Source organism: Lissotriton helveticus, chromosome 5_1 (assembly GCF_964261635.1).
Source record: "Lissotriton helveticus chromosome 5_1, aLisHel1.1, whole genome shotgun sequence".
In the NCBI taxonomy this organism is placed as follows: domain Eukaryota; kingdom Metazoa; phylum Chordata; class Amphibia; order Caudata; family Salamandridae; genus Lissotriton; species Lissotriton helveticus.
In genome coordinates, this window is record NC_136065.1 from 742,687,868 (window position 1) to 742,715,295 (window position 27,428).

Below are 27,428 nucleotides of genomic sequence, written 5' to 3' on the forward strand. Positions count from 1 at the left end.
GTTTCCAACCCCACTTACAAGTGAAACTTGCTAAAATGTGCCTGGCTGCTCTTCACTGAAAAGCTTGGTTCTGCATACATTTTTAGCATACGTTTGCTCCTGCTGGGTCAGCCGAGCAGCGAATTTCTACTTAACCACCTGCTATCATGAGAGACATCAGGGCTGCATCTTTTGAGCCCAGTACTGAGCCTGAAAAGCATTTCCAACCCCACTTACAAGTGAAACTTGCTAAAATATGCCTGGCTGCTCTTCACTGAAAAGCTTGGTTCTACATACATTTTTAGCATACGTTTGCTCCTGCTGGGTCTGCCGAGCAGCACATTTCTACTTAACCACCTGCTATCATGAGAGACATCAGGGCTGCATCTTTGGAGCCCAGTACTGCGCCTGAAAAGCGTTTCCAACCCCACTTACAGTGAAACTTGCTAAAATGTGCCTGGCTGCTCTTCACTGAAAAGCTTGGTTCTGCATACATTTTTAGCATACGTTTGCTCCTGCTGGGTCAGCCGAGCAGCGAATTTCTACTTAACCACCTGCTATCATGAGAGACATCAGGGCTGCATCTTTTGAGCCCAGTACTGAGCCTGAAAAGCATTTCCAACCCCACTTACAAGTGAAACTTGCTAAAATGTGCCTAGCTGCTCTTCACTGAAAAGCTTGTTTCTGCATACATTTTTGGCATACGTTTGCTCCTGCTGGGTCAGCCGAGCAGCGAATTTCTACTTAACCACCTGCATCATAAGAGACATCAGGGCTGCATCTTTTGAGCCCAGTACTGAGCCTGAAAAGCATTTCCAACCCCACTTACAAGTGAAACTTGCTAAAATGTGCCTGGCTGCTCTTCACTGAAAAGCTTGGTTCTGCATACATTTTTAGCATACGTTTGCTCCTGCTGGGTCAGCCGAGCAGCACATTTCTACTTAACCACCTGCTATCATGAGAGACATCAGGGCTGCATCTTTTGAGCCCAGTACTGAGCCCGAAAAGCATTTCCAACCCCACTTAAAAGTGAAACTTGCTAAAATATGCCTGGCTGCTCTTCACTGAAAAGATTGGTTCTGCATACATTTTTAGCATACGTTTGCTCCTGCTGGGTCAGCCGAGCAGCACATTTCTACTTAACCACCTGCTATCATGAGAGACATCAGGGCTGCATCTTTTGAGCCTAGTAGTGAGCCTGAAAAGCATTCCCAACCCCACTTACAAGTGAAACTTGCTAAAATGTGCCTGGCTGCTCTTCACTGAAAAGTTTGTTTCTGCATAAATTTTTAGCATACGTTTGCTCCTGCTGGGTCAGCCGAGCAGCAAATTTCTACTTAACCACCTGCTATCATGAGAGACATCAGGGCTGCATCTTTTGAGCCCAGTACTGAGCCTGAAAAGCGTTTCCAACCCCACTTACAAGTGAAACTTGCTAAAATGTGCCTCTCTGCTCTTCACTGAAAAGCTCATTCTGCGTACATTTTTGGCATGGGTTTGCTCCTGCTGGGTCAGCCGAGCAGCAAATTTCTACTTAACCACCTGCTATCATGAGAGACATCAGGGCTGCATGTTTTGAGCCCAGTACTGAGCCTGAAAAGCATTTCCAACCCCACTTACAGTGAAACTTGCTAAAATGTGCCTGGCTGCTCTTCACTGAAAAGCTTGGTTCTGCATACATTTTTAGCATACGTTTGCTCCTGCTGGGTCAGCCGAGCAGCGAATTTCTACTTAACCACCTGCTATCATGAGAGACATCAGGGCTGCATCTTTTGAGCCCAGTACTGAGCCTGAAAAGCGTTTCCAACCCCACTTACAAGTGAAACTTGCTAAAATGTGCCTAGCTGCTCTTCACTGAAAAGCTTGTTTCTGCATACATTTTTGGCATACGTTTGCTCCTGCTGGGTCAGCCGAGCAGCGAATTTCTACTTAACCACCTGCATCATAAGAGACATCAGGGCTGCATCTTTTGAGCCCAGTACTGAGCCTGAAAAGCATTTCCAACCCCACTTACAAGTGAAACTTGCTAAAATGTGCCTGGCTGCTCTTCACTGAAAAGCTTGGTTCTGCATACATTTTTAGCATACGTTTGCTCCTGCTGGGTCAGCCGAGCAGCACATTTCTACTTAACCACCTGCTATCATGAGAGACATCAGGGCTGCATCTTTTGAGCCCAGTACTGAGCCCGAAAAGCATTTCCAACCCCACTTAAAAGTGAAACTTGCTAAAATATGCCTGGCTGCTCTTCACTGAAAAGATTGGTTCTGCATACATTTTTAGCATACGTTTGCTCCTGCTGGGTCAGCCGAGCAGCACATTTCTACTTAACCACCTGCTATCATGAGAGACATCAGGGCTGCATCTTTTGAGCCTAGTAGTGAGCCTGAAAAGCATTCCCAACCCCACTTACAAGTGAAACTTGCTAAAATGTGCCTGGCTGCTCTTCACTGAAAAGTTTGTTTCTGCATAAATTTTTAGCATACGTTTGCTCCTGCTGGGTCAGCCGAGCAGCAAATTTCTACTTAACCACCTGCTATCATGAGAGACATCAGGGCTGCATCTTTTGAGCCCAGTACTGAGCCTGAAAAGCGTTTCCAACCCCACTTACAAGTGAAACTTGCTAAAATGTGCCTCTCTGCTCTTCACTGAAAAGCTCATTCTGCGTACATTTTTGGCATGGGTTTGCTCCTGCTGGGTCAGCCCAGCAGCAAATTTCTACTTAACCACCTGCTATCATGAGAGACATCAGGGCTGCATGTTTTGAGCCCAGTACTGAGCCTGAAAAGCATTTCCAACCCCACTTACAAGTGAAACTTGCTAAAATGTGCCTGGCTGCTCTTCACTGAAAAGCTTGTTTCTGCATACATTTTTGGCATACGTTTGCTCCTGCTGCGTCAGCAGAGCAGCGAATTTCTACTTAACCACCTGCTATCATGAGACATCAGGGCTGCATCTTTGGAGCCCAGTACTGCGCCTGAAAAGCGTTTCCAACCCCACTTACAGTGAAACTTGCTAAAATGTGCCTGGCTGCTCTTCACTGAAAAGCTTGGTTCTGCATACATTTTTAGCATACGTTTGCTCCTGCTGGGTCAGCCGAGCAGCGAATTTCTACTTAACCACCTGCATCATAAGAGACATCAGAGCTGCATCTTTTGAGCCCAGTACTGAGCCTGAAAAGCATTTCCAATCCCACTTACAAGTGAAACTTGCTAAAATGTGCCTGGCTGCTCTTCACTGAAAAGCTTGGTTCTGCATACATTTTTAGCATACGTTTGCTCCTGCTGGGTCAGCCGAGCAGCACATTTCTACTTAACCACCTGCTATCATGAGAGACATCAGGGCTGCATCTTTTGAGCCCAGTACTGAGCCCAAAAAGCATTTCCAACCCCACTTAAAAGTGAAACTTGCTAAAATATGCCTGGCTGCTCTTCACTGAAAAGATTGGTTCTGCATAAATTTTTAGCATACATTTGCTCCTGCTGGGTCAGCCGAGCAGCACATTTCTACTTAACCGTCTGCTATCATGAGAGACATCAGGGCTGCATATTTTGAGCCTAGTAGTGAGCCTGAAAAGCATTTCCAACCCCACTTACAAGTGAAACTTGCTAAAATGTGCCTGGCTGCTCTTCACTGAAAAGTTTGTTTCTGCATAAATTTTTAGCATACGTTTGCTCCTGCTGGGTCAGCCGAGCAGCAAATTTCTACTTAACCACCTGCTATCATGAGAGACATCAGGGCTGCATCTTTTGAGCCCAGTACTGAGCCTGAAAAGCGTTTCCAACCCCACTTACAAGTGAAACTTGCTAAAATGTGCCTCTCTGCTCTTCACTGAAAAGCTCATTCTGCGTACATTTTTGGCATGGGTTTGCTCCTGCTGGGTCAGCCGAGCAGCAAATTTCTACTTAACCACCTGCTATCATGAGAGACATCAGGGCTGCATGTTTTGAGCCCAGTACTGAGCCTGAAAAGCATTTCCAACCCCACTTACAAGTGAAGCTTGCTAAAATGTGCCTGGCTGCTCTTCACTGAAAAGCTTGTTTCTGCATACATTTTTGGCATACGTTTGCTCCTGCTGCGTCAGCAGAGCAGCGAATTTCTACTTAACCACCTGCTATCATGAGACATCAGGGCTGCATCTTTTGAGCCCAGTACTGAGCCTGAAAAGCGTTTCCAACCCCACTTACAAGTGAACCTTGCTAAAATGTGCCTGGCTGCTCTTCACTGAAAAGCTTGGTTCTGCACACATTTTTAGCATACGTTTGCTCCAGCTGGGTCAGCCGAGCTGCGAATTTCTACTTAACCACCTGCTATCATGAGAGACATCAGGGCTGCATCTTTTGAGCCCAGTACTGAGCCTGAAAAGCGTTTCCAACCCCACTTACAAGTGAAACTTGCTAAAATGTGCCTGGCTGCTCTTCACTGAAAAGCTTGGTTCTGCATACATTTTTAGCATACGTTTGCTCCTGCTGGGTCAGCCGAGCAGCGAATTTCTACTTAACCACCTGCTATCATGAGAGACATCAGGGCTGCATCTTTTGAGCCCAGTACTGAGCCTGAAAAGCGTTTCCAACCCCACTTACAAGTGAAACTTGCTAAAATGTGCCTCTCTGCTCTTCACTGAAAAGCTAATTCTGCGTACATTTTTGGCATGGGTTTGCTCCTGCTGGGTCAGCCGAGCAGCAATTTTCTACTTAACCACCTGCTATCATGATAGACATCAGGGCTGCATCTTTTGAGCCCAGTACTGAGCCTGAAAAGCGTTTCCAACCCCACTTACAAGTGAAACTTGCTAAAATGTGCCTAGCTGCTCTTCACTGAAAAGCTTGGTTCTGCACACATTTTTAGCATACGTTTGCTCCTGCTGGGTCAGCCGAGCAGCGAATTTCTACTTAACCACCTGCTATCATGAGAGACATCAGGGCTGCATCTTTTGAGCCCAGTACTGAGCCTGAAAAGCGTTTCCAACCCCACTTACAAGTGAAACTTGCTAAAATGTGCCTGGCTGCTCTTCACTGAAAAGCTTGGTTCTGCACACATTTTTAGCATACGTTTGCTCCTGCTGGGTCAGCCGAGCACCGAATTTCTACTTAACCACCTGCTATCATGAGAGACATCAGGGCTGCATCTTTTGAGCCCAGTACTGAGCCTGAAAAGCGTTTCCAACCCCACTTACAAGTGAAACTTGCTAAAATGTGCCTGGCTGCTCTTCACTGAAAAGCTTGGTTCTGCATACATTTTTAGCATACGTTTGCTCCTGCTGGGTCAGCCGAGCAGCGAATTTCTACTTAACCACCTGCTATCATGAGAGACATCAGGGCTGCATCTTTTGAGCCCAGTACTGAGCCTGAAAAGCGTTTCCAACCCCACTTACAAGTGAAACTTGCTAAAATGTGCCTCTCTGCTCTTCACTGAAAAGCTAATTCTGCGTACATTTTTGGCATGGGTTTGCTCCTGCTGGGTCAGCCGAGCAGCAAATTTCTACTTAACCACCTGCTATCATGAGAGACATCAGGGCTGCATCTTTTGAGCCCAGTACTGAGCCTGAAAAGCATTTCCAACCACACTTACAAGTGAAACTTGCTAAAATATGCCTGGCTGCTCTTCACTGAAAAGCTTGGTTCTGCATACATTTTTAGCATACGTTTGCTCCTGCTGGGTCAGCCGAGCAGCAAATTTCTACTTAACCACCTGCTATCATGAGAGACATCAGGGCTGCATCTTTTGAGGCCAGTACTAAGCCTGAAAAGCATTTCCAACCCCACTTACAAGTGAAACTTGCTAAAATGTGCCTAGCTGCTCTTCACTGAAAAGCTTGTTTCTGCATACATTTTTGGCATACGTTTGCTCCTGCTGGGTCAGCCGAGCAGAAAATTTCTACTTAACCACCTGCTATCATGAGAGACATCGGGCTGCATCTTTTGAGCCCAGTACTGAGCCTGAAAAGCATTTCCAACCCCACTTACAAGTGAAACTTGATAAAATGTGCCTCTCTGCTCTTCACTGAAAAGCTTGGTTCTGCATACATTTTTAGCATACGTTTGCTCCTGCTGGGTCAGCCGAGCAGCAAATTTCTACTTATTCACCTGCTATCATGAGAGACATCATGGCTGCATCTTTTGAGCCCAGTACTGAGCCCGAAAAGCATTTCCAACCCCACTTAAAAGTGAAACTTGCTAAAATATGCCTGGCTGCTCTTCACTGAAAAGCTTGGTTCTGCATACATTTTTAGCATACGTTTGCTCCTGCTGGGTCAGCCGAGCAGCACATTTCTACTTAACCACCTGCTATCATGAGAGACATCAGGGCTGCATCTTTTGAGGCCAGTACTAAGCCTGAAAAGCATTTCCAACCCCACTTACAAGTGAAACTTGCTAAAATGTGCCTAGCTGCTCTTCACTGAAAAGCTTGTTTCTGCATACATTTTTGGCATACGTTTGCTCCTGCTGGGTCAGCTGAGCAGCAAATTTCTACTTAACCACCTGCTATCATGAGAGACATCAGGGCTGCATCTTTTGAGCCCAGTACTGAGCCTGAAAAGCGTTTCCAACCCCACTTACAAGTGAAACTTGCTAAAATGTGCCTGGCTACTATTCACTGAAAAGCTTGGTTCTGCACACATTTTTAGCATACGTTTGCTCCTGCTGGGTCAGCCGAGCAGCAAATTAATACTTAACCACCTGCTATCATGAGAGACATCAGGGCTGTATCTTTTGAGCCCAGTACTGAGCCTGAAAAGCGTTTCCAACCCCACTTACAAGTGAAACTTGCTAAAATGTGCCTGGCTGCTCTTCACTGAAAAGCTGGTTTCTGCATACATTTTTGGCATACGTTTGCTCCTGCTGGGTCAGCCGAGCAGCACATTTCTACTTAACCACCTGCTATCATGAGACATCAGGGCTGCATCTTTTGAGCCCAGTACTGAGCCTGAAAAGCGTTTCCAACCCCACTTACAAGTGAAACTTGCTAAAATGTGCCTGGCTGCTCTTCACTGAAAAGCTTGGTTCTGCATACATTTTTAGCATATGTTTGCTCCTGCTGGGCCAGCCGAGCAGCGAATTTCTACTTAACCACCTGCTATCATGAGAGACATCAGGGCTGCATCTTTTGAGCCCAGTACTGAGCCTGAAAAGCGTTTCCAACCCCACTTACAAGTGAAACTTGCTAAAATGTGCCTCTCTGCTCTTCACTGAAAAGCTGATTCTGCATACATTTTTGGCATAGGTTTGCTCCTGCTGGGTCAGCCGAGCAGCAAATTTCTACTTAACCACCTGCTATCATGAGAGACATCAGGGCTGCATCTTTTGAGGCCAGTACTGAGCCTGAAAAGCATTTCCAACCCCACTTACAAGTGAAACTTGCTAAAATGTGCCTAGCTGCTCTTCACTGAAAAGCTTGTTTCTGCATACATTTTTGGCATACGTTTGCTCCTGCTGGGTCAGCCGAGCAGCGAATTTCTACTTAACCACCTGCTATCATGAGAGACATCAGGGCTGCATCTTTTGAGCCCAGTACTGAGCCTGAAAAGCGTTTCCAACCCCACTTACAAGTGAAACTTGCTAAAATGTGCCTGGCTGCTCTTCACTGAAAAGCTTGGTTCTGCATACATTTTTAGCATACGTTCTCCTGTTGGGTCAGCCGAGCAGCACATTTCTACTTAACCACCTGCTATCATGAGAGACATCAGGGCTGCATCTTTTGAGCCCAGTACTGAGCCTGAAAAGCATTTCTAACCCCACTTACAAGTGAAACTTGCTAAAATGTGCCTGGCTGCTCTTCACTGAAAAGCTTGGTTCTGCATACATTTTTAGCATACGTTTGCTCCTGCTGGGTCAGCCGAGCAGCGAATTTCTACTTAACCACCTGCTATCATGAGAGACATCAGGGCTGCATCTTTTGAGCCCAGTACTGAGCCTGAAAAGCATTTCCAACCCCACTTACAAGTGAAACTTGCTAAAATATGCCTGGCTGCTCTTCACTGAAAAGCTTGGTTCTGCATACATTTTTAGCATACGTTTGCTCCTGCTGGGTCAGCCGAGCAGCGAATTTCTACTTAACCACCTGCTATCATGAGAGACATCAGGGCTGCATCTTTTGAGCCCAGTACTGAGCCTGAAAAGCGTTTCCAACCCCACTTACAAGTGAAACTTGCTAAAATGTGCCTAGCTGCTCTTCACTGAAAAGCTTGTTTCTGCATACATTTTTGGCATACGTTTGCTCCTGCTGGGTCAGCCGAGCAGCGAATTTCTACTTAACCACCTGCATCATAAGAGACATCAGGGCTGCATCTTTTGAGCCCAGTACTGAGCCTGAAAAGCATTTCCAACCCCACTTACAAGTGAAACTTGCTAAAATGTGCCTGGCTGCTCTTCACTGAAAAGCTTGGTTCTGCATACATTTTTAGCATACGTTTGCTCCTGCTGGGTCAGCCGAGCAGCACATTTCTACTTAACCACCTGCTATCATGAGAGACATCAGGGCTGCATCTTTTGAGCCCAGTACTGAGCCCGAAAAGCATTTCCAACCCCACTTACAAGTGAAACTTGATAAAATGTGCCTCTCTGCTCTTCACTGAAAAGCTTGGTTCTGCATACATTTTTAGCATACGTTTGCTCCTGCTGGGTCAGCCGAGCAGCAAATTTCTACTTATTCACCTGCTATCATGAGAGACATCAGGGCTGCATCTTTTGAGCCCAGTACTGAGCCCGAAAAGCATTTCCAACCCCACTTAAAAGTGAAACTTGCTAAAATATGCCTGGCTGCTCTTCACTGAAAAGCTTGGTTCTGCATACATTTTTAGCATACGTTTGCTCCTGCTGGGTCAGCCGAGCAGCACATTTCTACTTAACCACCTGCTATCATGAGAGACATCAGGGCTGCATCTTTTGAGGCCAGTACTAAGCCTGAAAAGCATTTCCAACCCCACTTACAAGTGAAACTTGCTAAAATGTGCCTAGCTGCTCTTCACTGAAAAGCTTGTTTCTGCATACATTTTTGGCATACGTTTGCTCCTGCTGGGTCAGCTGAGCAGCAAATTTCTACTTAACCACCTGCTATCATGAGAGACATCAGGGCTGCATCTTTTGAGCCCAGTACTGAGCCTGAAAAGCGTTTCCAACCCCACTTACAAGTGAAACTTGCTAAAATGTGCCTGGCTACTATTCACTGAAAAGCTTGGTTCTGCACACATTTTTAGCATACGTTTGCTCCTGCTGGGTCAGCCGAGCAGCAAATTAATACTTAACCACCTGCTATCATGAGAGACATCAGGGCTGTATCTTTTGAGCCCAGTACTGAGCCTGAAAAGCGTTTCCAACCCCACTTACAAGTGAAACTTGCTAAAATGTGCCTGGCTGCTCTTCACTGAAAAGCTGGTTTCTGCATACATTTTTGGCATACGTTTGCTCCTGCTGGGTCAGCCGAGCAGCACATTTCTACTTAACCACCTGCTATCATGAGACATCAGGGCTGCATCTTTTGAGCCCAGTACTGAGCCTGAAAAGCGTTTCCAACCCCACTTACAAGTGAAACTTGCTAAAATGTGCCTGGCTGCTCTTCACTGAAAAGCTTGGTTCTGCATACATTTTTAGCATATGTTTGCTCCTGCTGGGCCAGCCGAGCAGCGAATTTCTACTTAACCACCTGCTATCATGAGAGACATCAGGGCTGCATCTTTTGAGCCCAGTACTGAGCCTGAAAAGCGTTTCCAACCCCACTTACAAGTGAAACTTGCTAAAATGTGCCTCTCTGCTCTTCACTGAAAAGCTGATTCTGCGTACATTTTTGGCATAGGTTTGCTCCTGCTGGGTCAGCCGAGCAGCAAATTTCTACTTAACCACCTGCTATCATGAGAGACATCAGGGCTGCATCTTTTGAGGCCAGTACTGAGCCTGAAAAGCATTTCCAACCCCACTTACAAGTGAAACTTGCTAAAATGTGCCTAGCTGCTCTTCACTGAAAAGCTTGTTTCTGCATACATTTTTGGCATACGTTTGCTCCTGCTGGGTCAGCCGAGCAGCGAATTTCTACTTAACCACCTGCTATCATGAGAGACATCAGGGCTGCATCTTTTGAGCCCAGTACTGAGCCTGAAAAGCGTTTCCAACCCCACTTACAAGTGAAACTTGCTAAAATGTGCCTGGCTGCTCTTCACTGAAAAGGTTGGTTCTGCATACATTTTTAGCATACGTTCTCCTGCTGGGTCAGCCGAGCAGCACATTTCTACTTAACCACCTGCTATCATGAGAGACATCAGGGCTGCATCTTTTGAGCCCAGTACTGAGCCTGAAAAGCATTTCTAACCCCACTTACAAGTGAAACTTGCTAAAATGTGCCTGGCTGCTCTTCACTGAAAAGCTTGGTTCTGCATACATTTTTAGCATACGTTTGCTCCTGCTGGGTCAGCCGAGCAGCGAATTTCTACTTAACCACCTGCTATCATGAGAGACATCAGGGCTGCATCTTTTGAGCCCAGTACTGAGCCTGAAAAGCATTTCCAACCCCACTTACAAGTGAAACTTGCTAAAATATGCCTGGCTGCTCTTCACTGAAAAGCTTGGTTCTGCATACATTTTTAGCATACGTTTGCTCCTGCTGGGTCTGCCGAGCAGCACATTTCTACTTAACCACCTGCTATCATGAGAGACATCAGGGCTGCATCTTTGGAGCCCAGTACTGCGCCTGAAAAGCGTTTCCAACCCCACTTACAGTGAAACTTGCTAAAATGTGCCTGGCTGCTCTTCACTGAAAAGCTTGGTTCTGCATACATTTTTAGCATACGTTTGCTCCTGCTGGGTCAGCCGAGCAGCGAATTTCTACTTAACCACCTGCTATCATGAGAGACATCAGGGCTGCATCTTTTGAGCCCAGTACTGAGCCTGAAAAGCGTTTCCAACCCCACTTACAAGTGAAACTTGCTAAAATGTGCCTAGCTGCTCTTCACTGAAAAGCTTGTTTCTGCATACATTTTTGGCATACGTTTGCTCCTGCTGGGTCAGCCGAGCAGCGAATTTCTACTTAACCACCTGCATCATAAGAGATATCAGGGCTGCATCTTTTGAGCCCAGTACTGAGCCTGAAAAGCATTTCCAACCCCACTTACAAGTGAAACTTGCTAAAATGTGCCTGGCTGCTCTTCACTGAAAAGCTTGGTTCTGCATACATTTTTAGCATACGTTTGCTCCTGCTGGGTCAGCCGAGCAGCACATTTCTACTTAACCACCTGCTATCATGAGAGACATCAGGGCTGCGTCTTTTGAGCCCAGTACTGAGCCCGAAAAGCATTTCCAACCCCACTTAAAAGTGAAACTTGCTAAAATATGCCTGGCTGCTCTTCACTGAAAAGCTTGGTTCTGCATACATTTTTAGCATACGTTTGCTCCTGCTGGGTCAGCCGAGCAGCACATTTCTACTTAACCACCTGCTATCATGAGAGACATCAGGGCTGCATCTTTTGAGGCCAGTACTAAGCCTGAAAAGCATTTCCAACCCCACTTACAAGTGAAACTTGCTAAAATGTGCCTAGCTGCTCTTCACTGAAAAGCTTGTTTCTGCATACATTTTTGGCATACGTTTGCTCCTGCTGGGTCAGCTGAGCAGCAAATTTCTACTTAACCACCTGCTATCATGAGAGACATCAGGGCTGCATCTTTTGAGCCCAGTACTGAGCCTGAAAAGCGTTTCCAACCCCACTTACAAGTGAAACTTGCTAAAATGTGCCTGGCTACTATTTACTGAAAAGCTTGGTTCTGCACACATTTTTAGCATACGTTTGCTCCTGCTGGGTCAGCCGAGCAGCAAATTTCTACTTAACCACCTGCTATCATGAGAGACATCAGGGCTGCATCTTTTGAGCCCAGTACTGAGCCTGAAAAGCGTTTCCAACCCCACTTACAAGTGAAACTTGCTAAAATGTGCCTGGCTGCTCTTCACTGAAAAGCTGGTTTCTGCATACATTTTTGGCAAACGTTTGCTCCTGCTGGGTCAGCCGAGCAGCACATTTCTACTTAACCACCTGCTATCATGAGACATCAGGGCTGCATCTTTTGAGCCCAGTACTGAGCCTGAAAAGCGTTTCCAACCCCACTTACAAGTGAAACTTGCTAAAATGTGCCTGGCTGCTCTTCACTGAAAAGCTTGGTTCTGCATACATTTTTAGCATATGTTTGCTCCTGCTGGGCCAGCCGAGCAGCGAATTTCTACTTAACCACCTGCTATCATGAGAGACATCAGGGCTGCATATTTGAGCCCAGTACTGAGCCTGAAAAGCGTTTCCAACCCCACTTACAAGTGAAACTTGCTAAAATGTGCCTCTCTGCTCTTCACTGAAAAGCTGATTCTGCGTACATTTTTGGCATAGGTTTGCTCCTGCTGGGTCAGCCGAGCAGCAAATTTCTACTTAACCACCTGCTATCATGAGAGACATCAGGGCTGCATCTTTTGAGGCCAGTACTGAGCCTGAAAAGCATTTCCAACCCCACTTACAAGTGAAACTTGCTAAAATGTGCCTAGCTGCTCTTCACTGAAAAGCTTGTTTCTGCATACATTTTTGGCATACGTTTGCTCCTGCTGGGTCAGCCGAGCAGCGAATTTCTACTTAACCACCTGCTATCATGAGAGACATCAGGGCTGCATCTTTTGAGCCCAGTACTGAGCCTGAAAAGCGTTTCCAACCCCACTTACAAGTGAAACTTGCTAAAATGTGCCTGGCTGCTCTTCACTGAAAAGCTTGGTTCTGCATACATTTTTAGCATACGTTCTCCTGCTGGGTCAGCCGAGCAGCACATTTCTACTTAACCACCTGCTATCATGAGAGACATCAGGGCTGCATCTTTTGAGCCCAGTACTGAGCCTGAAAAGCATTTCTAACCCCACTTACAAGTGAAACTTGCTAAAATGTGCCTGGCTGCTCTTCACTGAAAAGCTTGGTTCTGCATACATTTTTAGCATACGTTTGCTCCTGCTGGGTCAGCCGAGCAGCGAATTTCTACTTAACCACCTGCTATCATGAGAGACATCATGGCTGCATCTTTTGAGCCCAGTACTGAGCCTGAAAAGCATTTCCAACCCCACTTACAAGTGAAACTTGCTAAAATATGCCTGGCTGCTCTTCACTGAAAAGCTTGGTTCTGCAAACATTTTTAGCATACGTTTGCTCCTGCTGGGTCTGCCGAGCAGCACATTTCTACTTAACCACCTGCTATCATGAGAGACATCAGGGCTGCATCTTTGGAGCCCAGTACTGCGCCTGAAAAGCGTTTCCAACCCCACTTACAGTGAAACTTGCTAAAATGTGCCTGGCTGCTCTTCACTGAAAAGCTTGGTTCTGCATACATTTTTAGCATACGTTTGCTCCTGCTGGGTCAGCCGAGCAGCGAATTTCTACTTAACCACCTGCTATCATGAGAGACATCAGGGCTGCATCTTTTGAGCCCAGTACTGAGCCTGAAAAGCATTTCCAACCCCACTTACAAGTGAAACTTGCTAAAATGTGCCTAGCTGCTCTTCACTGAAAAGCTTGTTTCTGCATACATTTTTGGCATACGTTTGCTCCTGCTGGGTCAGCCGAGCAGCAAATTTCTACTTATCCACCTGCTATCATGAGAGAGATCAGGGCTGCATCTTTTGAGCCCAGTACTGAGCCTTAAAAGCATTTCCAACCCCACTTACAAGTGAAACTTGCTAAAATGTGCCTGGCTGCTCTTCACTGAAAAGCTTGGTTCTGCACACATTTTTAGCATACGTTTGCTCCTGCTGGGTCAGCCGAGCAGCAAATTTCTACTTAACCACCTGCTATCATGAGAGACATCAGGCTGCATCTTTTGAGCCCAGTACTGAGCCTGAAAAGCGTTTCCAACCCCACTTACAAGTGAAACTTGCTAAAATGTGCCTAGCTGCTCTTCACTGAAAAGCTTGTTTCTGCATACATTTTTGGCCTACGTTTGCTCCTGCTGGGTCAGCCGAGCAGTGAATTTCTACTTAACCACCTGCTATCATGAGAGACATCAGGGCTGCATCTTTTGAGCCCAGTACTGAGCCTGAAAAGCGTTTCCAACCCCACTTACAAGTGAAACTTGCTAAAATGTGCCTGGCTGCTCTTCACTGAAAAGCTTGGTTCTGCATACATTTTTAGCATACGTTTGCTCCTGCTCGGTCTGCCGAGTAGCACATTTCTACTTAACCACCTGCTATCATGAGAGAGATCAGGGCTGCATCTTTTGAGCCCAGTACTGAGCCTGAAAAGCATTTCCAACCCCACTTACAAGTGAAACTTGCTAAAATGTGCCTGGCTGCTCTTCACTGAAAAGCTTGGTTCTGCACACATTTTTAGCATACGTTTGCTCCTGCTGGGTCAGCCGAGCAGCAAATTTCTACTTAACCACCTGCTATCATGAGAGACATCAGGCTGCATCTTTTGAGCCCAGTTCTGAGCCTGAAAAGCGTTTCCAACCCCACTTACAAGTGAAACTTGCTAAAATGTGCCTAGCTGCTCTTCACTGAAAAGCTTGTTTCTGCATACATTTTTGGCATACGTTTGCTCCTGCTGGGTCAGCCGAGCAGCGAATTTCTACTTAACCACCTGCATCATAAGAGACATCAGGGCTGCATCTTTTGAGCCCAGTACTGAGCCTGAAAAGCATTTCCAACCCCACTTACAAGTGAAACTTGCTAAAATGTGCCTAGCTGCTCTTCACTGAAAAGCTTGTTTCTGCATACATTTTTGGCATACGTTTGCTCCTGCTGGGTCAGCCGAGCAGCGAATTTCTACTTAACCACCTGCTATCATGAGAGACATCAGGGCTGCATCTTTTGAGCCCAGTACTGAGCCTGAAAAGCGTTTCCAACCCCACTTACAAGTGAAACTTGCTAAAATGTGCCTGGCTGCTCTTCACTGAAAAGCTTGGTTCTGCACAAATTTTTAGCATACGTTTGCTCCTGCTGGGTCAGCCGAGCAGCAAATTTCTACTTAACCACCTGCTATCATGAGAGACATCAGGCTGCATCTTTTGAGCCCAATACTGAGCCTGAAAAGCGTTTCTAACCCCACTTACAAGTGAAACTTGCTAAAATGTGCCTGGCTGCTCTTCACTGAAAAGCTTGGTTCTGCATACATTTTTAGCATACGTTTGCTCCTGCTGGGTCAGCCGAGCATCAAATTTCTACTTAACCACCTGCTATCATGAGAGACATCAGGGCTGCATCTTTTGAGCCCAGTACTGAGCCTGAAAAGCATTTCTAACCCACTTACAGGTGAAACTTGCTAAAATGTGCCTCTCTGCTCTTCACTGAAAAGCTTGGTTCTGCATACATTTTTAGCATACTTTTGCTCCTGCTGGGTCATCCGAGCAGCACATTTCTACTTACCCACCTGCTATCATGAGAGACATCAGGGCTGCATCTTTTGAGCCCAGTACTGAGCCTGAAAAGCGTTCCCAACCCCACTTACAAGTGAAACTTGCTAAAATGTGCCTCTCTGCTTTTCACTGAAAAGCTGATTCTGCGTACATTTTTGGCATAGGTTTGCTCCTGCTGGGTCAGCTGAGCAGCAAATTTCTACTTAACCGCCTGCTATCATGAGAGACATCAGGGCTGCATCTTTTGAGGCCAGTACTGAGCCTGAAAAGCATTTCCTACCCCACTTACAAGTGAAACTTGCTAAAATGTGCCTAGCTGCTCTTCACTGAAAAGCTTGTTTCTGCATACATTTTTGGCATACGTTTGCTGGTGCTGGGTCAGCCGAGCAGCGAATTTCTACTTAACCGCCTGCTATTGAGGTACTGGGTTTTTAAGAACCGGCACAGAACCGGTAACCCAGCGGTGCCAGGGAATCAACACCCAGAGACCTCGGGTTCTCCTGATCCAGACCTACAGAAACTCGGAGTCTTCTAGGTGAAGTCAAAGATTAGTTTATTGGCTGCAACCAAGGTAACAGGTGTCCTAGAAGTACAATACGGGTATGTTCTCAGGAGACTGCACACTTTCATGAAGTCAGGCTTCTCTTCTTATACACAGTTTTGGGCCTTGGGCAAAACATTCTTGGTTGTAAAGTAAATAGTTAACATATTTTGGTTCAAAGAAAAAGCAGAGTCATGATGGCATGTCCATATTTCACTTCGTGCTGCCGACAACAAATCATTTGGCAAGGCCCAACATTTCATCAGATAACACTGGACCCCTAATAAAAACGGGCACCTCGCCCCCATAAAGTAAGTGAAGCAAAGGAGTGGAAAAAGATGTAAGCGAGATATGGCAGGTGTGCGCGCTGAAATGGTTTTATGGCTGGTTGAGCCTAGATGCTATCTTGCTCGGCCACTGGGAGGGAACTGACCTAACGAGCTTTGCCTGGGGCAAAGGTTCCAACTTGTAGTGAGGTCAGGGAAAAGGTCGATTAAGGAGTACGTGTTCTTGTGGAATCAAATTCAACTGGATTAAGGCCTATGTAAAGGGCAACATATCAATGGGAGCTAAGGGTTCAGAATGTAAATGACGATTTCGAGGTGAAATCGTCACTCGAACACGCCGAAAATACATGTACATGATGTACTCGTCATTCTTGGTCTTTTGATACCAAATTCGTCATATTTCGACGAAGTTTTATTCCTCGAGTCCCAAACTATTATATGAATCCAGATTTTCAGAACCACAAACCCTCCTTTTGCCCTTACATAGGCAATTAATCTATCCTCATGTTAGTCTGAGTCCAGATCTATATTCCTAAAGTCATTGAGATGTTGCTGTAACATCATTCTAGTACTTAGTTCATCTCTGGACACAGGCTTCCTTACACATGATGTGACGCAGAGGCCACATATTGCAGGAGCACACTGTATGCACAGACAGAACAGGAAAAGAATGGCTAAGACCATCCCAATGACCATCAGAATTTTCCATCCCCAGGCAGATATCAGTTCCCAGAACCATCCCATTAACGACCAATCTCCTTTATCCACATGAATGGATTCAGAAATTTTATGTAGTTTGGAGATGGCCCTGTACACGGTTGGAGCATTATCTGGGATGAAAATGCAACAACTAGACTGGATCAATTTGCATACTCCACCTCGGTCCGCAAGTATTACATCCAAAGCGACCCGGTTCTGAAGGGTCATGAGTCGATCCGACTGGAGCTCAGCAGTCAGGTTACTAAGGGCACCAGCAGTTTCAATCACGGTGGATTCAACTACCCTTGTTAATTGCCTTATGTTTCTACTGTTAGCCATGGATCCCCAGAATGGCAGAAAACCCTTTGCACAGTCCCCAAATTCTTGACCTGCAGTGTCTTCTTTACTCAAAACACCTCTAACTACCCTTGTCCGATGGTAATCCGCCATTGCTGTGTAGGTGGGAGGTAATAGGAATGAAACAAAACATGAGCCCGAGAAGTCGGGGGGCAACCATGTATAGGCTCTATCACGGCAGATGAAATAAGTACCCTTAGCAGCTAAAAACGCAGGGGAAGTCTGAGATCCAAAAACATACGTTTCTGTAGAGACACTCTTCCCTAGCTGAGCTCTGGGATTCTTGCCAATACCTTGCAGACACAGGTGACCTTGATGGGGTACGATCCAGATAGGGGACGATCTTTTGGCTTGCTGTTTCTCACTTAGCGTAGTGCCATATCCGGTCACGTTCCAACCTACATATGCAAGTATCTCATCATCCGGAGTATTTTCATAGGAAGTTACTTCCTTGATCATGTCAATTATACCTTTGACTAGGGCGCTAGTCTTGAGGTTGTCTTTTACAGAACGTAGGGGTTGGATTTCTCGTGCGTATATGAACATTGTCCTATATGCCCATACTGAACCATTGTGACTAAATGGCAGGACCAAATAGGGGATTCCTTTATCCGTTGTGTGAGGCATGAGACCACACACCCAACAGTTAGTTGTGTTCATTACAAGTTGGTGTTGGTGTAATAACTGAACGAAGGAGTTATTAATGAATTCTAACCTTCTATTGGATTCGTGGTCAGGCAGAGGGTGGAAAGAATGAGAGGAAACAGTAGGAGGAGGTATGGGGGATGCAGTAGGCGCAAATGTTACATGGAAAGAGAATAAAACATAACTTATCAAAAAGATCATTACGCTTGATAGCATAAAAATACACAATATTATAAAACTTTTCTTTGTCATCGTGTTACATAGTCTCTGCTTAAAGTTCATTTGTTTGGCAGGTCTCTCCACATCAGGAAACTCCATCCTCTCTAAAGTGCTGCCTGCGACGAGGAGGTTGTTTCTGCTAAGGAGTGCTTCTGTCAGTCTAGGGCAACTCCCTTGGACCAACCAGAACCACCGACCTAACGTCGTTGGCTGCACTTTCCGAAGACTTGAACCAATCGCGGCCCTAGCAGCGGAACCCGGATGGCGGTTCGAAAAACAAAAATAAGCAAGTTTCCTAAATGGGAGAGCTGCACAAAAGTATTTGGGAGAAAAAAATAATTTACTAGTCCATAGGTCTTGGTCTCAAAATCATAAAAAGGAATCACTTTTATTAGTCTGTTTTTCTCAGTCGCAAATTGTAGCGTCTTTTTCCTGGTACTGTCTGGTCCTGAAACAGGAGTTCAGGCTCCAAAGAGTTCAATTGTTCTGGTGGTGGCACAGTTTCTTGAAAAATGTTCTCGCTTTCACAATCAGGGTTAGTTTCTTTTACACGGTCATCAGTTGAGAGCTCTGAGTCAGTGACACCCTTCTGGATCCATTGGTCATAGGGCAGAGTGAAGGGTACTTTTTTACAATGGATCCCGTGGACCCAGTTGGCCTTCCCCTCCACCCGGACGGCTGACCTCGTGGACAGAAGGACGAGGTGAGGCCCCGTCCACCTGGGCTGGTCGTTTCTTGTTCTTTGAAAGTTGCGGACGAGGACCCACGAACCGGGGTCAATGGCGTGACCCGGAGTCTCAGAGACCGGAGGCAGGGTGTTGTGGACCTGTTGATGCAAAACAAGCAATTTAGCCGTCAATTCATACAAGTAATCAAGCAAAATAGGGTGTTGCAGCTCGCTGAACTTCGTGGGCCTAGGCACTCCCCATATGTTGGCTGGCCGGCCAAAGACGATTTCGTAGGGGCTGAGTTTCACTCGCGAATGCACAGTCATTCTGGTGGATAGGAGTGCTAAGGGTAGAGCGTCAGGCCATTTAAGACCTGTGCTCGCTTGGATTTTGGCCAATTTAAGTTTTAACGTGCCATTGTAACATTCTACTAATCCAGCTGATTGGGGGTGATTTGCAGCGTGGAACTTCTGCCTAATGCCTAGCCCTTCACACACTCTTTTCATCACACGACCCACAAATTCACTTCCGTTGTCAGACCAGACCATTCTAGGCATTCCGAACCTGGGGAAGTACTCTTTTAAAAGGGCTTTGGCTGTGGACAAGGCAGTATTGTCTTTTAGGGGATAGGCTTCTACCCATCTTGAGAAGGCACAAACAACCACGAGCACGTATTTTAAGTTGTTGCACCTCTCCATGTGTATGAAATCTAGCTGCAAAACCTCGAACGGATACGTAGGAGGTGCAAAATGACCAGCTGGAGTTGGGGTTCCCCTACCGGGATTTTGCTTCAGACATACAATGCAATTCTTGACAACATTCTCTGCACACTTGGGAATCCCTGAATTCTTCCACACTGGGGCCAACAACTCGCAAATCCCTTTCACGCTGATATGAGCCATTCCATGAGCCATTGTAACCACTGCAAGTACATATGCATCGGGTAACAACCATCTCTGATGCTCTGTCAATTCAACCCAACAACCATTTGCATCCATTCTTCCTATACTCTCTCTCCACGTGCTCAACTCTTTCTCTGTGGCCTCAGCTTGGATGGACTTCACACTCTCTAGCGTGTCCTCACATACTCCAACCTCACCAGTCCATCTTTCAGGGCCTGCAACATACATTCGGCTCATCACATTCTTTGCAGTTTCCTTAGCGGTCTCATCAGCAAATGCATTTCCACGACCAACATCATCAGTCACCTTCTTGTGAGCACTACATTTCACAATCGCCATTTGCAGGGGCAAGGTCAGTGATTCAAGAAGCTCATTCACCAACTGACCATGCTGAATCTTAGTTCCATGCGAAGTCAGGAACCCACGTTCTCTCCACAATCGTCCAAAACTGTGAGCCACTCCAAACGCATACTGACTATCAGTGTAGACAGTCACTCTCATTCCTTTAGACAACACACATGCTCTCATAAGTGCGACTAGTTCTGCGGCTTGAGCTGAACCATGTGGTATTCGCGCAGTTTCAATGACTGTGTGTAAAGTTGTGACAGCATATGCTGCAGTCACATTCCCATTTGGGAGCTTAAAGCATGAACCATCTACCCATAATGTACCATCACATTCAGCAAGAGGAGTGTCAAATAAATCCACTCTATCTTTTGTCTCTTCCTCTGTTGTGAGGAAACAATTGTGCTGTTCTAAAGAATCTGATTCCTCTGCAATTGGTAACAGCGTAGCTAGATTCAAGGTACCGCACCTTTTTATATGCACATGGCTCGCTAGCAGCGTCAATTCGTAACTGGACAGTCGAGCACTAGTTAAGTGCTGTGTCTTGGTCCTATTTAACAATGTGTCTACTGCATGCGGGACCATCACGATTAGTGTATTATTCATTACTAGACCAGCAGACTGTCGAATTGAAACAGCTGCTGCTGCTGTGGCCCTTAAACAACTCGGCAATGCTCGTGCTACCGGATCCAAAGCGGATGAAAAATAGGCGCATGGCCGCTGTCTATCTCCGAATAACTGAGTCAGCACAGACAATGCACAGCCCTCCTTCTCGTGGACATACAATGTGAAAGGCTTACTGTATTTGGGAGTACCTAACACAGGGGCCGAACATAATGCTGTGCGTAATTCGAGAAAACTTTTCTGACAGTCTTCAGACCAAGGAATGGGATTGGGTGTATTCTTACACGTTAATGCCACCAAAGGTTTGGCCAATAATGAAAAATTACAGTATGATGTAATGCCCAAGAAAGCACGCACTTCTCTCTGTGTTCTTGGCACACTCAATTTCGCTATTGCCTGAATTCTTTCTGGGGTCAGTTTCCTTCCCTCCTTCGATAAGAGGTGACCTAAGTAGGTCACTTCTTGTCGGCAATATTGAAGCTTGGAAAGTGACACCTTGTGATGCAGATCACACAGATGACGCAATAATGTCAATGTGGCCTTTTTACAAATTTTCTCAGTGTCTGCAGCTATGAGCAAATCGTCCACATACTGTACAAGAGTAGCACCTTCAGGCAAGACAATCGTGTCAAGCTGTGTTTTCAGAGCCTGACTGTATATTGAGGGGCTTTCACAGTAGCCTTGAGGAGCGCGTTTAAAGCGGAAGCTTCGACCTCCTAAACTAAAGGAAAAAATGTCCCTGCTCTCCTCAGCAATTGGGATGCTGAAGAAAGCATTCTTTAGGTCAATTACTGAAAACCACGAAGCAGAAGCTGGAATCATAGTCAATAATGTGGTAATGTCGGGGACAACTGGGAATTGTGGCACAACTATCTTATTTACTTCTCGAAGATCAATCACAAATCTGTACACAGGTGGCTGAGAAGGGTCAGTTCGTTTTAAAACAGGCAGAACAGGACTATTGCAAACATTGCCTCGTGTTTCTTCAATCACATCCTTTTCAATAAATTCGTAAACAATCGCTAGCAAAGCTTTTTTACCCTCATTAGATATTCTGTATTGGGGAATTCGTGGCATTTTGACATTTGACTTCAATGTTACAACATATGGTGGAAATTCTAAAAGACCTACATCATTAGGACCAGTAGCCCAAAGAATACCTGGGAGAAGTGCTAATTCTGCTGGAAGTGTATCTCTCGACAAATACATGGGAGAAACCACTTTCTTACCTAAAGTGAGTTGTACTCCTGAAGGAGAACAATACAAAGTCGCATACAATCTTTTTAGCAAATCTAATCCTAGCAAATTTTCACCACAACCTGTTGTCAGTATGAGGGGTGCTTCGAATTCGCAGGGACCAACAGAAAGAGACAAAGGGTCAGAAATTGGATTCCTAACTGGGGCGCCAGAAAAACCTACAGAAACGTTCATTTCGCCAGACAAAGGTGCGCCAGGGAGTTTGAAGTGCATAATAGAACTCTTTGTAGCACCAGTATCCAACAGAAAAGGTTCTGACACACCTGATGTAATCACCTCAACGTAAGGTCCACTCTGATCTACTGGAACTGAAACAACTCCCTCTCTTTGTCTATGGCTGTCCTAGCAATCATCATTCTCCCACTGCTCATTTTCTGTGTAATATTCATCAACATAGTATTGAGCGGTCCTGTCAGATACGTTATTTTGCTGATCAAACCTGTTCATAGAGTTTTGTGGTGGAAGGGGACGTGTGTCCTGTGGGGCATTTCCACGCCCTCTACCTCTAGGTGCTTGCTGACTGCCACGACCTCTAACACCAGAAACTCCATTTGCACGTTGTGACAGGGCAGGACAATTATACTTGTAATGACCCTCTTGTTTGCAATATAAACACTGGTTGGGACCTACACGGGGTTGAGTGTAATCAAATCTTTGCGAGTTTCTCTGATACTGTTGAGGCTGCTGAAAAGTATTCTGGTAGTGATTCTGGCCATTATTATGTTGATTTCCACCACCATGTGGCGGATAGGCTTGCTGTAGCAAAACCTTAGTTTTCAGTTCTCTAGTTTTCTTTTCTACTTTATCTTTCTCATCTTTGTCTCTATTTTCGTAATATTGGGCGGTAGCCAATATCTGGGTTGAGGATGAGACTCCCAAGAACTTTCTGAATCTTTTAATTTCTTACACAATTCTGGAAGCAGATTGTGCACGAATTTATCAACAAACAATCTCTGACCACCTTCTGTGGTCATATCTTGACCGCTGTGGTCAACAAATGTTTCTTCAAATCTGGTGAAGAAATCTGAAACAGCTTCTTCTTTCTTTTGCTTGCATGCAGACAACTTATCCCAATTTACGCGTATTGCAGGCATTATCGTTTTCATGTAATCTACTATTCTACCAGGGAGTTCTGCTATCAAAGGCTCAGGCTTGGCACCACCAACTTGGCGGGCATCTGTAGCAGTAATATTAGCCCACGTGTCACCTAATTCCTGGTCGTGATCTACATGACGAATTTTACCCCATAAAGGCTGTGGAACAACGTTCCCAAATAACATGTCGATATCGGCTAAATTCATTATACATGACCCAGCAGTTTGTGACAATTCTTTATAGTACCCTGCAGGATTTTTACGCGGATCTGGTAATGTTTGTTTGAGTGCTAAAACTTCAGCTCGCTTCCATGGGACATGTACCCATACACGCTGGAAATGTGGCAGAATAGGTGGGTTAGCGTTTGTGTCACCCTCTCTCCACTGTGGGGGAACTTCTCTCATAGGGTATTGTCGCGCCTTTTTCCTACTGGATGTATTAGATTTAGATGGCGACCCAGAACTGTTTCCCTTACTCCGATATGATAACAACATTTCAACTGCTTTTTCCACATCGGGACCGACAATCATACCCTCTCCAAACTTAAACCGTACACGACACATCTCTTGTGGGATGCATTCTTGATCATTATCTTCTAAATCCTCGCCAAGAAAAACACACATTTGTTCGAAAACATATCTCTGTGTCGCTGCTTCCCATTGATGGAAGACTTCCATGACAGACTGTAAATCATATTTTGCAGTGTCCATGACCCATTTCCGAGCTAAACTATTCATTGAATCTCTCTCTTGATAATCAGGCAGTTGACTTCGCAACTGTCTTCTTCCTATGTTAGGGGTCGTAGCAGGCGACCCGAAAAGAGGTAAAAGAAGATTAGTAACAGTGCTGGCCATTTTCTGCCGAATGGAAGGTGAAACTGAAGGACAAACAGATGAAAAAACGGGGTGAGATAAGGCGGGGGTAGGGATAGCAGAAGAGGTATCAGAGGGGATAGAGGGGGCACTAGGCAAAATTGTAGAGGGAGCATTAGGAGACATAAAAAGTACAGTAGGCAAAACCGTAGAAAACACAGGTGAAACAGAAGTGGTCGGTGGGCCTGGAGGAGGCTGCACCGAAGAAGTAGGAGCCAGCTGAAGAACAGCTGGTGGGTGCTGTTGAAGAGCAGGAGGTGCAGCTTGTGCAACTAAAGGTTGCGGGGGTGCTGTGGCATTCTGCGCATAGGGGGTGGTGAATTTAGCAAATGTGACATTAATGGGTCTTTTTCACGCTGTTTTGCTGCCTCTTGCCGAAGAGACGACAAAACAGGATCAAACTTATCTATTGCCATTTTACGTTGCCTGTGCAACTGCTCATTTATCTGCTCTTCTTCATTATCTTTAAACTGCACAGCAGCTTGCATTACTGAAAGTCCCCCTTCTCTCTTATTTTTCTTAGCTAATTTAATTTCTTTTTGTTTGGCTTCTTTGCGCCATAAGCGGAAAGAGACAAACATCGCCAGCCGGGATTTCTTTTTGAAGAGTTTAACTTCAAGGTTGTCTAAGATTTCAGAATCAAAGCTACCATATTGGGGCCATTTTAAAACACCATCTTTCCTGGTGTATTTAATCCATACTTCGTTGTAGGTGATGGGGCCTACCCCATGTTTTACATACAGTTCGTAAGTCGGAGTTCCAACTGGAGGAACCGGACATGAGTCCTCCAATCGGGAGTCCCTATTATTACCAAGACAAAACAAATTCCCAAGTCTAAGACTAGGCATCCTCGCTCTCTAGTCTAGTTCCAAACTTCAAAGGATTTATCGATTACGATATTTCTCGTGAATACACAAGTCCTTCGGTTATGGTGCTTGCAAGTACCAATACAAAACCTTTTGTATCCCAAAGATACCACAAAGTAAGTCCAACTAAGGACTGGGAGACGCTCCACTTATACTTAACTGAAATATATCGATGACATCACCAGAAGACTCGTCTCAGTGTTTCGCTCTACCAAAAACTTCAAGGGTCCAAATCAGGGCGATAGCCAGGGCAGCAGTCCTTGTAGCCGCCGGGAAGTGGGGAACCTCGCAGCAAAGACCTTCGGACCACGTCGACATGCAGGGGTCGATGAGGTGGTTGGCCGTCCTCCGGAATTTCCACACGAAGCTCCTCACGATCTTCAGGCTGACTGGTACCACTGGAATCGCCCCAAACGTTGGGCGCCAACTGAGGTACTGGGTTTTTAAGAACCGGCACAGAACCGGTAACCAAGCGGTGCCAGGGAATCAACACCCAGAGACCTCGGGTTCTCCTGATCCAGACCTACAGAAACTCGGAGTCTTCTAGGTGAAGTCAAAGATTAGTTTATTGGCTGCAACCAAGGTAACAGGTCTCCTAGAAGTACAATACGGGTATGTTCTCAGGAGACTGCACACTTTCATGAAGTCAGGCTTCTCTTCTTATACACAGTTTTGGGCCTTGGGCAAAACATTCTTGGTTGTAAAGTAAATAGTTAACATATTTTGGTTCAAAGAAAAAGTAGAGTCATGATGGCAAGTCCATATTTCACTTTGTGCTGCCGACAACAAATCATTTGGCAAGGCCCAACATTTCATCAGATAACACTGGACCCCTAATAAAAACGGGCACCTCCCCACCATAAAGTAAGTGAAGCAAAGGAGTGGAAAAAGATGTAAGCGAGATATGGCAGGTGTGCGCGCTGAAATGGTTTTATGGCTGGTTGAGCCTAGATGCTATCTTGCTCGGCCACTGGGAGGGAACTGACCTAACGAGCTTGGCCTGGGGCAATGGTTCCAACTTGTACTGAGGTCAGGGAAAAGTCGATTAAGGAGTACGTGTCCTTGTGGAATCAAATTCAACTGGATTAAGGCCTATGTAAAGGGCAACATATCAATGGGAGCTAAGGGTTCAGAATGTAAATGACGATTTCGAGGTGAAATCGTCACTCGAACACGCCGAAAATACATGCACATGATGTACTCGTCATTCTCGGTCTTTTGATACCAAATTCGTCATATTTCGACGAAAATTTATTTCTTGAGTCCCAAACTATTATATGAATCCAGATTTTCAGAACCACACTATCATGAGAGACATCAGGGCTGCATCTTTTGAGCCCAGTACTGAGCCTGAAAAGCATTTCCAACCCCACTTACAAGTGAAACTTGCTAAAATGTGCCTGGCTGCTCTTCACTGAAAAGCTTGGTTCTGCACACATTTTTAGCATACGTTTGCTCCTGCTGGGTCAGCCGAGTAGCAAATTTCTACTTAACCACCTGCTATCATGAGAGACATCAGGGCTGCATCTTTTGAGCCCAGTACTGAGCCTGAAAAGCGTTTCCAACCCCACTTACAAGTGAAACTTGCTAAAATGTGCCTGGCTGCTCTTCACTGAAAAGCTTGTTTCTGCACACATTTTTAGCATACGTTTGCTCCTGCTGGGTCAGCCGAGCAGCGAATTTCTACTTAACCACCTGCTATCATGAGAGACATCAGGGCTGCATCTTTTGAGCCCAGTAATGAGCCTGAAAAGCATTTCCAACCCCACTTACAAGTGAAACTTGCTAAAATGTGCCTCTCTGCTCTTCACTGAAAAGCTTGGTTCTGCATACATTTTTAGCATAAGTTTGCTCCTGCTGGGTCAGCTGAGCAGCAAATTTCTACTTAACCACCTGCTATCATGAGAGACATCAGGGCTGCATCTTTTGAGCCCAGTACTGAGCCTGAAAAGCATTTCCAACCCCACTTAGAAGTGAAACTTGCTAAAATATGCCTGGCTGCTCTTCACTGAAAAGCTTGGTTCTGCATACATTTTTTGCATACGTTTGCTCCTGCTGGGTCAGCCGAGCAGCACATTTCTACTTAACCACCTGCTATCATGAGAGACATCAGGGCTGCATCTTTTGAGCCCATTACTGAACCTGAAAAGCATTTCCAACCCCACTTACAAGTGAAACTTGCTAAAATGTGCCTCTCTGCTCTTCACTGAAAAGCTGATTCTGCGTCCATTTTTGGCATAGGTTTGCTCCTGCTGGGTCAGCCGAGCAGCACATTTCTACTTAACCACCTGCTATCATGAGAGACATCAGGGCTGCATCTTTTGAGGCCAGTACTAAGCCTGAAAAGCATTTCCAACCCCACTTACAAGTGAAACTTGCTAAAAATGTGCCTAGCTGCTCTTCACTGAAAAGCCTATTTTCTGCATACATTTTTGGCATACGTCTGCTCCTGCTGGGTCAGCCGAGCAGCGAATTTCTACTTAACCACCTGCTATCATGAGAGACATCAGGGCTGCATCTTTTGAGCCCTGTACTGAGCCTGAAAAGCGTTTCCAACCCCACTCACAAGTGAAACTTGCTAAAATGTGCCTGGCTGCTATTCACTGAAAAGCTTGGTTCTGCACACATTTTTAGCATACGTTTGCTCCTGCTGGGTCAGCCGAGCAGCATATTTCTACTTAACCACCTGCTATCATGAGAGACATCAGGGCTGCATCTTTTG